The sequence below is a fragment of the Colletes gigas genome, unplaced genomic scaffold (assembly GCF_013123115.1).
Source record: "Colletes gigas isolate AHSC1104 unplaced genomic scaffold, ASM1312311v1 Colletes_gigas_Sc00001, whole genome shotgun sequence".
Lineage (NCBI taxonomy): Eukaryota > Metazoa > Arthropoda > Insecta > Hymenoptera > Colletidae > Colletes > Colletes gigas.
This window is the reverse complement of record NW_025106630.1, coordinates 6127498-6141413: the sequence shown is the minus strand read 5'-3', so window position 1 is coordinate 6141413 and position 13916 is coordinate 6127498. Positions and strand designations below refer to the sequence as shown.

General features: G+C 47.4%; 1 protein-coding gene across 1 annotated transcript in view; it reads left to right on the top strand.

Moving 5' to 3' along the window:
- LOC122395351 (POU domain, class 2, transcription factor 1-like) overlaps positions 1 to 13916 on the top strand; it is a 131073-nt gene that overhangs the window by 106866 nt on the left and 10291 nt on the right. The window lies entirely within an intron of this gene.

Below are 13916 nucleotides of genomic sequence, written 5' to 3'. Positions count from 1 at the left end.
GATGCAAGATCCATCGGTCGAACGATGCATCGCTTCTTTTTTTGCATTTTCTCTTCTTCTCCGTGTCCCGTTTATCGCTAGAAAAACTTGCTGTCACACGAAGAAAATTGTACCCTCGAACCCGCTTAATATTTCGAATTTGTATACAAAGTTCTATCAAGACAAGAATGTGTTTGCATTTTTCGGAAAGATCGTTGAATCGTTCGACCTCCATTCATTGAACTTACAATTGTTACGAGGTTCTCGCAAAAAATGTCGACCGAAAGGACGCCAGTCCGTCATAAAGTACACGGAACAGAAGGTCGTTCCGCGAGCATCCCCCCCGTCCCATTGGCTAATCTTTTTCCACGTAAAATATGTCATAAAACCAATTACACTCAGCGAGCACCGCCCACTCGGGTCCACGGCGGTTTGTCATTTGCCTCGGAGAATTCTTTCGCAGCGTGTAACCGGCCTTTTAACTTGGGGCATTATCCGGCCAGGCTCGCTAAACTCCGGGACTTGGACTTTTCGTCGGAGTCGTAAAAGGGCGCGGAATCCTCCCTCGACGTCGTCGAGCCCCCGGGGGCCGAGCCAGGCCTTTTTTTCCGGAAACCTCGAGAACCTGCCAATCGAGTAAAATTTCGGCAGATTTTATCACCTGGCCGAGCGGGAATCGACGACCGTTGGCTCTCGATACGCTCGGCCATCGAGCACGCGACTTCCCACGCGACAGCAGAAAAAGGGAACGACAGGTCCGAGAAGGATCCGATAATTTAGGCTCGCGTGAGAACCGTCGACCCTCCGTGTGTAATTCTGCTGACCGTTCGCGTCGTCTAGAAATTGCCAACGCACTTCTAGGGACTGTCACGTGTCGCGAAATGTAACACGTCCGGGGATCTTGCCTCCTCGCGGAGACTGTAATGACGGGGACGTTGGACTTTAACGAGTGGATCAGCGACACGTTCGAAATCCATCTCGATGCGTGGGGCTCGACCATTTTGGGAGGGATCCCTGCGTTATTTTATTCTGATTCTAATTTATTAATTTATCTACTAAAAATTGTAAAAACCTTTTCGAAATCGTCGGAAGATCGTGTGTCCAGAAACAGTCGACCTTGGACGGCGAGCAAAACCGCGGGAACGTTGAGTCCGGTGCATCGAAAGCGTGTGTCTTCTGGAAGAAAAATAAGCATCGCGAGAGGCGGGATGCTAACAAAGCTTGGGAAGACGCAAAAAATCGACGCTGGGACCCGGAGTCTCGGAAATCCCGAACCGGTCGTAACTTAGGAGAGACTCAGGAGGATCCTCTGGCGAACGCGGTCGCCGCGAATTCGGGCTGCGTCTGTATCTGTCTCTACGACCGCGAGCAGCGACTCGGGGGCGAAACTCAAAAGGAGCGAACGATCGACGTGGAGTGGGGGGTGTGGAGGGACTCGGAGAAGGACCCAAAGGGCGAGGGGGACCGGGAGATCATTGCCGACCCGTGTTTTATTTTATAGCATTTAGCCCCATTGTTTGTCTTATTGCTATTAGCCTCCGTCAATTAGTAATTGTATTTTTAATGCCGATTCCGTGAATTGGGTCCGGTGCACCGGAGGTTGGGCCCGGTCGAGGGGGCCCAATGGTGAGGGATCCAACCTTGGTGGTTCGAGGGAAGTCGGTAGGAGAAAATCAGACGTCGAATTGGTGGGGATTCGAGCGGTCAGGTGGGAGAAGGGGCCCGCGGTTGGAGGGGGGCATGTCATTAGGAGTCGTTAATATCACGGACCTCTGTAATTTGACACACTTCCGATCGCCTAGCGCCACCACCGCCACCCGCTCCATTTTTCTTTCTTTCCTCCTCCTTGAGCTGTCTATCCTTCTCTCTTCTCTCTCCCTTAATTGTTCGTTCCTCTTTTCGTTGATTTCTCTTTCGTTGGCCGGTGGGACCGTAGCTACGACGTCGAGGTACACGATATCCCTGTCGTTTCGAACAGGTGGCAGAGGTCGATGAAAGAAAGTGGTAAACTGCCAAGAGTGACAGGTTGTCGAAGAAAACGTGGAACTGTAAATAGTGCACGGAGTCTTAATAAAGCGTTACAAGATGTTTCCCCAGAGATCAATTAAGACATCGACTTTTAGCCATTTAGACTCTATTTATAAATAACTAACTCTTATTTTGGTACGTAGAACCACATCTCAAAGTTTCCGACACCTGTAGCTGAACGCCCTGTACACACAAACTAATCCTCTCGCACCCTTTACTTCTTGTCTAAGCTGGTTCTCAGTAGCCTCCGATCGAGCGTTCCATGTTAACTCCTTGTCGTGCAAATTGTTTCAAGCTACCGTATCCCAATCAGTGTACATAATCGTCATAGATGAGACAAATATATTTCATGTTCTTTTAATTGAAGCGAAACGATTCTTAAATTATACGAGTGTGCACCAAAAATGGACTCTAGAATATTTTTCTATGCATATCTGTAATAGTCGATTGCTATATTACTTTACGAGATATTTTAAAGAAAGAAAAATGTATTTTCTGTCGACGAAGGTGGAAGTTCCCCTCGAGCAATAAAAATGTCGAACGCTCGAGGCTCGCGATGGTACGAAATTTTTCGCGCCATCGACCACGTCGAACAGGTGCAAATCGTCGGATACTCTGCGTTAATTAACTCTCGTGTCCTCGATAATGAATCGCCGAAAATTAACTGGTCGGTGCGCGGTGCATCGAGCCGCGACGCGCTGGTTGGGAATCGACGTTGCAGGCCGGTTGCGAAATTGCGTTTGAAAGAACGGTCAGTGTCGTTCGGAATGCAAGCAGCCGCGATCGATATGATCCGCGGATGCTAATCGAATCGCTAATCGTTTATTCCTGCGACGTACAGGCACACCTGTTCGACCGATATGGTCAGACCAGAGATTCTTTTAACGCGGGCTTCATGGAGATCTCTCGAACGGAGAACGGCCAAGTCCCTTATCATACTTTGTAATGCGAACTCCCGACGAGATTTTCTTCGTTCTTTCTACCGTCCTTTTTTTCCGTTACTCCCTCGTTTTAACGACGATCAACGAACGATAAGCGAAAAACCGCGACTCCCGGAGCTGGGCTACGTCGAAGACGAACCGGGTGTCGGCGGTTATACTAGATATCTATCCGAGAATCGTTCGGTTCGATTCTGCGGGTCGACTCCGTAATTTATGGCTTGATTCTCCTCCACCTGTCGATCGTTATCCGGTGAAGACGATATCACTATTGTTTCTGTTGATACACACCGCCGTGAGAGTCTGTCCACCTACTTTATTGAAGCGTCTGGACTCCGACTCCTAATGCCAAGTAGTCGCAGAAGGCAATAGGATATTTTATTTCATATTGTTCAAACGGTACCAATGGATAAGAAATCGATATTGAAATTGATACATAATTTGTACGTAAGGTTCGTGCTTCAAAATGTCCGACCGTAAGAGCTTAAATGGTCAGTAATAGACGCCTGTGATCAGAATTAAATAACGTTTGCTATCGTAGCGGGCGATCAGGTGCAGGAAAGAAATCAGAGGTTATTAAATATCTCTCATAGTACAACTGGTATAAATCTATGCAAACAAAATTATATAGTTCCATCAATTTCATTTTTCCCCAATATCGAGTCTCGATCGAGAGTTCGTAATCTTCGAATGGAAGCCCCCGATTGTCGTCGCAACGATCATGCAAATCGCTTGCGACATCGCCAACGCAGCTCCGTTTCCTCGAATTGGAGCAGCCCCGACATTTTTGGTAGACGATGCCCCGAGAAAGCGATTCGGAATCGCGAACGAAGGACGAGATCGACGTGGATGGAAATCCTGAACGTCGCAACGGGGATCGGTTTTGCTTGGAATGCAAACGACTCGCGCGATAAACTCGCACGAAGTAGCGACGGTCGCACGGCCGCGGACGATAATACGTCTTCCTGGTGATTTTGTTATTCAAATCGGCCGGGAGGACCGAGGTTGACCGTGGAAAACCGCTATTGAATGCCGAAACGGCTTCCCGACCCTCCCCCGAGAACTTCCATTCACGCCTGGCAATCCAGAACGTCCGGTTCTTGTAGCGCCGTCCCTGGAAAAGCCGGTCGCTTAGTCGCAAAAAGCCTTACCGCGTATCGTTCGATTCCCGTTAAGCTTAAACGTCGATCTTGCGCCGTTCGACTACGGGAAACGGACTCTCGAGAGCTGCACGACGAACCCTCTGTTTGCTAATCTGCTGCTTCCACGAAGACGCGAATTCCCTTCTTCCTGCCACACTCGAAACCCAACACACTCCGTTTCCGCGAGTAAATCAAATTTTAACGCCGTTATAGTACAATTTTTAGAGCTTCTAAGAAACCTAAACAACACATTCTTTTACTGTTTTTCTATTTGGTCTGGATCAACTACCATTGCGTTCAATATACAGGGTGCTCGATCATCCTTAAAAAAAATTGTAATGGGAGATTCTAGAGACCAAAATAAGACGAAAATCAAGAATACCTATTTGTTAATAGAGGCTTCGTTAAAAAGTTATTGAGAGTGAGAACCACTCTCACGCGTACGCAACTGTTCGTAGATTACCGTTCTACAAGCGGAATTTTAAACGTTAATAACTTTTCAACGAAGCCTCGATCAACAAATTGATGTTCTTGATTTTCGTATTGCTTTGGCCTCTAGAATCTCCCATTAAAATTTTTCCCAAGTCGAAAAATATATTGTTGCATTTCTATTTATCTGTGGTAAATATTACACAATTGTAAATAAAAGGATTGCAAGGAAATTTGGGACGATACGTATATAGCTATAATTGGTATGATCTTCATTTTAGCGGTAGATGAATAGACATTATTTCAGTCGAAACGACTAATTTTCCTCGACGCTCGTTTCCCAGAACGCCAATCAGCCTGTCCGAGCGATTCGTTCGGTAAAAAGGGGTTACGTGAACAGGAACGTTCGCAGCCGGTTAACGAGCGTTTCCACCAGCAGCGGCCTCACTTTGTTATTCGGATCGAGGGTGACAACGCGGACTCGTTTCGAATGCTGACGAGCCTCCGTCGCCTCTCCTCCGCCCGAAGGATTCACGGTCCCGTAGCCCCGCTCGAATCGGAGCAAATTCAAATTCCGTGGCGCGGCTTTCCCGGGGATTTTCAGATTTTTATCGTCGACCTCCGCCGACCGTACGTCCCGTAAACGGAATATGCTGATTCGTCCGACTGCTGACCGTGGTTTTCGCACCCCCTCTGTGAGCTCCCTTCGTTTCCAACCCCTTTCTCCTTCCATCCTTCGAGCGAGACAAATTTCAACGTAGCCCGAAATTCGCGAGTTTCGACGCGTCGATGGAAACGAAACCGCGTCGCCTCGGTCATCACGCGAGCCGGTTGCGCGAGCAGAAGGCTCCGCGCCTCGTTCCGCAAATCGCGTAAGGGGAAATGAAAACGAGTATGGCAGCCTGTTCTCGGAACGTCGGGGAACTCGAGCGGCCCGAAGAAAAGGAGAATCGCCCGCGAACGAGGGGAACGATCTCGAAGACGTTTTCTTTCTTCGACATATTTCTCACGGGGGCCCGGAGTACGACTTCCGTTCTTCTTTCTTGCGCGGCGCTCCGGGCCGCCAAAAGAAAGGGAAGACGCGAGAATCGAGACGTTCGATCGAGGGAGATTAATTCCCTCGCCCACGAAAATTTAAGCGATCCCCAGCGGTCCGTGGTTGGAAGCGACAACGCGTAAGGGGGAGAGGTATCGTTTATGAAAATGGCATCCATCGACTGGGTGGGTGTCGGCGCCATTGTTCCTCGTTTCGCGGCACGGAGAGTGGGATAGAAAGATAAAGAGACTAGCAATTAGCAATTAAACCAATAAGTCTGCAATTGGTGATTCCATTAATGGGACGGACGTTCCCACAGACGACGAACAGTTTCTTCGCCGTTCTTCGGCCGACGGTTCCTCGCGCGCCACGTTCTCCAATTGCTTCGGGGACGTATAATTAGTTCGTACACGTGCACGGTTCACGGTTGACTCGTGATCGTTTACGCCAGGATAAGATCGTTCCGGTTGAATTTTCTTTGTACCAGTTTCCGTTACCAGAATGCTCTTCTACTTCGCCACTCTGATATTCAATCGATCTATTGATCGAAGGTTGCATGCACTTGTCGATTACCCCTCCTTTTATCTAAACGTTCCTCTACAACAAGTGTGTTACAATATATAAGCAAACTTACAGAAACCGAAATCGAAATAATAATAAATTAGAGAGTACCATAACACATTGTTCGTAGACGAAGGTACGGTTTTAAAACCTTATCGAAACAAAATAAATAAATAATATCCAAGACGATTGACGCCGTATGTGAGACTACGCCAATGACTGGCATTCGTTGACGCAGAGAATTTATAACCGTCCACCGATCGACGGAAAGAAAGAAAGCACGAACCCACGCGTGGTCGGGTTGACTTCGGAAGGGCCCCGGTTCCGGCAGGCAATTAAAAACGTCGAAAGTTCCGCGACAAAAACGTGAGCTTGGCCTTTAAACCGCGCTGGGAGCGAAACCGCTAATAAATTCGTGGGCACGAGTGGGCGGTCCAATGGACTGCCGATAGTGCGCGGCGTGTCCCACGCGTCGATTATACATTAATTAAACAGTCAATATTTATTAAGCTTATTATCGGACACGGCGGCGGCCACGGCGCAAGCCCGGTATTAATTCGATTCCGCGTCCACGGTGGGGCCCGTATTTCGCTTAATAGGCGCCATATTGTTCGTAACGACGCAATAAATATGGACGTGGCCAAATGAAGACGATAAATTGTCGAACGCCCCCGCTGTCGGTACCGCGTGTCCCGTGATCCCCCCTTCCTCGTTCCCTTTGTTTCTTCTCTATCTCTCTTTTACTCTTCGTACAGTCTGCAATTTTATTTTCGTACGCCCTGACGATTTTCCCGACGCCGGTGAAGCTTGGTTTCGTTGTTATAAATCGCTCCACTAGTAATTTTATTATTAAAATGCTCCTAATATTCCGTAATAATTCGAACGACCAGGGTTAAGAAATGACTTCCCCGGTACAAAGTAAAAATCTTCGAGCGTTATTCTGAAATTAAAGAGGGCTTGTTCCGTTGTATTGGGAAACCGTTGTTGTATAACGCCGTTCGACAACCCCTAGTCACGCGGATGTCCTCCCCGCTTCCGGCCTCGCTTCCTGATCACTTATTATAATCAATTAGCGACCAGTTATCTGCCATCGACGGAACGCCGCGTTCTAGGGGTGCAACCCTCCTGATTTTTTATACACCAGCCCACGCTGGTTACGTGAGGGTCGTTCTGCAACAGGCTGATGAGTAGTCGGATCTCGGGACTTTTTTATCTTCTCAACCCTACTTCTAACTTCGATCATGAAGATACGCGGTCTCAAAGTTTAAACGTTTCAAAATTTATTTGGAAATAATATAAAATATAAGCAAAGGAACGAAAATAAACATGTATAAAAGAAATAGAAATCAGGGGAGCGAAAGAAAAGTTTCATTTTTAATTCCAAATACCAAAGTATAGTAATGTAATTATTTTCTCCCACTTCCCCGACGTTGGATCGTAGAGAGTATAGTGTATCGACGAATGAGCGGAGGAAGCCGGATGCATCTTTTCGCGGCTTTCCTCGAAGATCTTTTACGTTTCTGCAGAAACCCGATAGCCGCGCCAGCCATTAAGCCAGAGCTGTGAAAGGGTGGGTAGAGGGGCGAGAGAACCGGTAACAATGGACAGAGAGGATCTCTCTTGCACACGTCGAGACGAGAAAAAGGGTGCTGCCGCGAAGGGTGTAGGGGATGGAAGTGTTCAGAGTAGGGAGGGAAGAAAGAACTCGACTTCTTTCGGCTTGTAACCAGGGTGTTTCACGCAACTAGGTACGGTTGTAACTCTTAAACGGTACAAGATCAAAAACTGTATCATCGGGAAAGCTCGACTGGTACTGGAATTTTCAACTTTTCATATTGCAAAAACACTGTTGAACATTTTATGGGGGTATATTTTGTAAGGGTGTCAAGGATAATCACAGGCGTATGGTCGGATTCAAATATTTGGACACTAAACTTAACGATATAAATTATATTATTAAGTAAGTCGAACCTTCTCGATTCCTATCTTTATAATATTCTAAACAAATGAGGTTATCACTACGGAGGATCCTTTATCCATATCTAAAATACTTAAACCTAAACACTTCTATCGATACGTACTCGACCTTAGTCTAAACACCATCGACGCCAATAATAACGACCCCATGGTCCAAACACATATACACTTCTAACAATTTCTCGTGTCACGTATCTGGCGCGTAGACAAATTTTTCCCCCAGTGAATCATCTACCAAAAAGTTTGGAAGCAAAAGTTCTTTCAGAATTATCGAGAAATCAATTATCGTAACCTCGGTAGAGCTCGAGATCCTTCGAAGTTCGATTCGAAGAACAATGAAGGGGATATTTTCGGAATGGAATCGCTTCGAGGCGCACTTCGGGAGATTTTATATATGCAATTAGCCTATTCGAAAATATAAAAGTTTCGCTATCTCGTCGGGAAACGGTTAGCCAGGGGGGTGGAGGAAAGAAAGCTTTTGGCAGAGGCGTTTCTCGGAGGAGCGGGTCGTTTCGAGGGAAGAAACGGTCGACGAGGCGATCCCCGGCGCTATGTAATTGTCATTTCGCGTAGAAACGAAGGCCGCGTCTAGACGACGGTAATTGTGGCAAAAGGACAAAGGATGACGCGGCCAGGTAAAACGGCGCCGTTACGTGCTCACCGTGCTATGGAGTTGCGTGGCAGCGAATGGTCTCGCGAAGAACGGCTCCTCCAAGGGAGTAATTAAATCTATTATAGGACTCCACCTCGATCGTCCTGAAACGCGGTGATATTCATCGTTAATTTCATCCATTCTGCTTCGCCTCGTCTCTCTGTGGCCGTAGTTTCCCAGCTACGCAATATTACAATATTCGGAAACAATTGAAAATTATTAACGAATCGCTATTTACGATCCATTCCTCGTGAACGTAAATTCTTAAAAAAGAATAAAGTCCATTGAGGGTTAATGTTGCATCCTGCAACGATCGAGCCTGCACCTCGGTAGCTGTAAAAGATAACACGAGGTACGCAGATCCAGTCCATTGTTCTTGTTGCTCGACGAATTCCAAACTCGATTAAACGTGTCCTCCCGGAAAGCATGGGCTCCCGTATCAGAATTTCCTTTACGCGGAGGCACCGAGGCGAGAGGAGAAACGATAGTTGGAAAACGATCGGCCGGAAGCTAATAAAAAAAAAAGCTCTGCGGCAGCCTGATAAGCCTGAGGGTATTTCACACTCGGACAGCCCCTGTATCGCCGAAGAACGCTAATGTAGCGTTATTTAACTCGGTTAGGTGTCCTCCCCTTCGCAGGCGGAGCGCTGGCCCCGCGAGGAGCCCCAGGAAAAAGTCCAGGGGTGCTCGTCGTCCCGTGAAAACACTGTGGGGGCGGTGACACGCATAAAATAGAAGCAAGCGCCATTTAGAGCGTCAGGTGCTCGTCATAACTTCGAGAGGGAAGCTTTTGCGTGGCCAGTCGGTGGATGATCTAACCGCTAACTTCGTTCTCGATGGATTATCGTATCATTCAACCCTTTAACTTGAAGTCACCTTTTTTATTTCGAACTAACACGGGGAATCGGGTGCAATTTAATTAGGAAATTTTTTAGCTAAGTACGTATAAACGTAACATTTTGTAGAGAATTGTTACATTTATATCGTCGAGCGATAAGTGTGGCTCGTCATCGCGTTAAGAACCGTCAGAAATCGACGTCCACTCTTGGAGAATGAATATCGAGCGAGCAGGGATCACGTGCCAGAAGCCAATATCTGGCGAATATGTTAAGAAAGTCGCATACATCGGGGTCAGTACAGCGTGAAAATAGAATGTAAAGTGTTCGCAGGACCGGCCGGTGGCCTTAGGCGCAATAGGGGCGGTTTCCATCGGGGGGGTTGGTTTGACGTGTATGACGTGCCAGCCACGTGACCGGCCTGCCAAGTCGGCAATCACTGCCTCGGTCTACGCTGGACGAATCTTAAATATGGGATATTCAAATAATCTCGCCACTTCCATCCCTCACTCCCTGTGGCGGCGGTCACTCGCTTCCTTCGTGACGGGTCGGATCAGAACGAAGGGTAGAAAATAATGGAAAACCATTCCCGTGGATGCTTCAGAATCGGAACGAACGAAATTGTTCAAAAATTAAAAATTCTGTTTATACACCGGCCTCTCGATTATTTGCTGGCGCTAAATTTATCGGTGCTCGTGACTGCCAAACGGGCCAGCATTGGAACGCGAGAGCAACGTTAAAAAGTTCGACATAATTCGGTAGATTTGCGTGCCAAGGATTTTCGTTCGAAAAAATGAAAAAAAATCGTGACCGAGAGGTTTAAAAATCGATTACTGCGAAGTCGAAGACGAAGATACGTAGAAGATCGTCGATAGTGGTCAGCTTGCAGGTCTACCATACCATACATCACTGCCAACTAGCAGCGGGGGTGCCGGGAGCAAATGGACCCGCAGTGCCAAAGTGGAACTCTCTCGCGGAAACCCCCTCTTTTATATGCATAGTCTCATTTCCTTATCGGAAATTTACGGTGAACGTGTCCGCGCTCCTCTTCCACGACCATTTTTCTTATCGCCCCGGCGAACGCGATGGAGCTTTCGACCTCTTAATTGCTTTTCGTCGCTCTCCGAGAAGTTCGTGACCTCTACTCGCGGTTCCGCAACTTGCATCCGCTTCTCCGTATTTCATTCTATCTATAATTATGTTTCGACTCTCTAAGAACATGCAATAATCTTCTAATTAAAAATTGCAAGTTATTCATTTCTGTCAAAAGCGTTATCATTGAATTCGCTTGTCGAATTTGTTAAAATATCAGAGTTTCGGTCATTACGAATTTTGCTCGAGAACTTGAATGTTCCCGAAAGGCAACGTCGATGTATATTGTTTCGTCGATCAGCCTTTCTCTGCCCCGGAGCCGTTCGCGCGTTTCGACGTGGTCTCGAGCCATCTGCAACTCCAGGCTGCACCTTCCTGCACCGTTATGCACCGTGCAGACGTACACTTATATGCATCCGAGAACAGACTCCCGTGTTTGTTCCAGAAGCACGTGCCAAAGGGTCTCCTCGGTTGCGTACGCGCACGGTTTCATTATAACGGTAGCTGTCGATGACGACGATGACGATCAGGACCGGGGGCTGTTATCCAGCCGACTATTTGCCGATCCTGCATCTGTCCCGACCCACGCCGTCCTGGAATATTTCGTTTTCAACGGTGCAACCGCGGCTAATGGCACCATGTGTGTCCAGAGAATCTCGTCGCTTACCTGGCGCTTAATTTGGGGTTAGACCGATCATCGAATTCCCGAGATCGATAGCCTCTGACCCGGGGCTTTTCCTTTGTTGCCAGGCATGGGCGGAATAAATTGTACGGCCGGATGCCTCGTCGGCTCTAATTAGGAGACTATTTTCCGACGTTTTTACGTAATCCATCGCGCGAGGAAACTTGAAACGTCCCTGCCATTAGGTCCTCGCGGGTATAGAATCGTAGACAGCCTTCGATAGAGTTCTACGAACGGACTTTCAGCCCGAGACAGTGCGTTTGAATGGATCGGAGTCCTTTGATAGTCGATGTAACCGATACCCCGTCGATTCACTCTCGAGGACGTCAAGAAATGTCAATCGATGGCCGACTGTATCGAGTTCGGAGCCAACGGTGAAAGAGTCCGGAGGCTACGTCTTGTTTCTTTTCGTTTATTCTCGTTCTAGACGATGGGTATCTCCTTTGGCCTTTCATACTTTGTATAAAATTGTAATTTTATTTATATAGAAAAGATCTAGAAAACGAGTAATGCAATGCAAACGATACGACTCAACTAGCTATGACCTGTATTCAACTTCTGCGAGCACTCGGTAGCCATTAACCGTAATCAACGTAGAAAAAGCTAAAAGTGCAAATCAGCGCACAGTAGAACTAGTTCCAGTTTCTACTGTAGAACGTTCTCCGAGAGAAATCTCAATACGAGGAACTTTCTTATTACAAATTTGGACCTCGTTGGCCTTTGTTAACTGTCATCGATCTGCCAACGGTGTAACACAAAATAATTGATCTATTCGTTCCGATTTTAAGTTATCTTTCGTGAAGTCTCAATACGAGGAATTTTCGCTCGTTCCCGTGAACTTGGCTAAAGATTGCAAACTGGTAGCAAGATTGCGGGTCGTAAACGCTCAGAACCATGCGTATAGAAGGTCGGGCGGAGGTACACGCGCGAGCGTGCGCGTGCGTAGACGTGATAGAAAGAGCGAGAAAGAGACGAGAGGAAGGCCACGTGCCTCTGGTAGCACGCGACCAACCTAACGGTTTTAGACTCACCCCACACGCTGCTCGAAAACCAGTCCACCCCTTCTCTCGTCACCCTTGCCGGGCCGCCGCCACCGCTGCTTCAAAACACGTCGGAGGAAACTGTTATTCTATTGGCCCGTGGATCTATCCCCCTCGTGTCTTCCCCCTTTCGACGAGATCCTCGGCTATAGTCAGATTCGCCTTAACTGCATCGAATTCTGCCAACGGGACAATTCTTTCGCCGTTTTTACCCCTCCCCGCAACGAGCCCCGGCTTCTCGACAAAAAATTTTCAAATTTACATGGAAAATCAAAATATTGCGATGACAGATTAGCTCTACTGTCTTAGTAAATACAACAAAATAATATGTAAACACCCTACCAAAAGAATAATGCTCCAATCGAGGAAACTCGGTACATGGTGTATTTAAAGGTCCAAGGTTTTCAAATGTATGAAATTGTCAAGATACGATATCTGGGGGTGAGAAACTAATTTCTTAAGAGCCATCAGTGAATGGAAAAATATTCACGCATGGTTTGGTTTTCGTCAGAGTTTAACTCATTGCGATCGAAGGGTGGAATAAGAACGCGTCGTGAAATGTTGGAGAGCGTACAGGGAACGAGAGGATTTTCGATCCATCGTTTCCCGATGACGTCTGACCGGGCCCTTCCACGCATGAAAACGGACCCAGCAAGCATAATCGAATGATGCAAGGCCCTAATAAAATCGTAAGTCGGTTGACAGGCGGTGCACGCGGCCCGGAATAATGGGCCAGACATTCCTCCCCCGTCGAACGGGGGTTGGTCGCATTGTCGTTCCCTTACGTAAGAATGGCGACGAAGAAACGACGCGAAGGCAGATGCTGTTTAGACATTCTGCCGCCTTGATACACCGGGAAAACGCACGGGACGGGGACGGGAAGAGACTTAATGCGATCTTACGAGGAACTCGGCCGCCTGAGACGCAGGCAGGTAAATCGAGAACAGATTTCGGTCGAAACGTTTCACTTCGATGCACGGTGGAGGATAGATAGAATCTCGGCCATAAATCTCACACGCAACAATTTTTGGATGAGAAACGACGAACTTGGAGTAATTACCTTTGCGGTGGATGTAGATTAATTGTAACTTAGTCGCGTTTTTTCTTTAGCAAGAGCTGGAAAAAAATCCCCAATTAATTTTTGTAATCGGAGCTCTTCATCTTCTTCAACGACTCCATTGGCCATAATAATAAAATCAAAATATAAATTCCAGTATGAATTCTTTCGCAACCTAACCCTCGTTAGTTTCTTTGCTCCAGAACGATGTTTTCTGTTTTCTCGTTATTCCTTCGATAGAGTTGTAAATGTACGCCTGGAAGATCAAAGTGCCACGCAGCTGTGACTTAAAAATTGACTGGACGTCGCCGTGTGCGCAGGTAGTAACGCGGGGAGGACGGTATCCACACCGACGCCCGGCGTCCTCGGTCGAAAAGAAGACACGGAGGCCGTCCTCCGTAATTGCGAGCCCATTACTTTGTGCTCTGTCCGGGAGTCTGTGTTGCGAATTACGAGATCGATCGCAG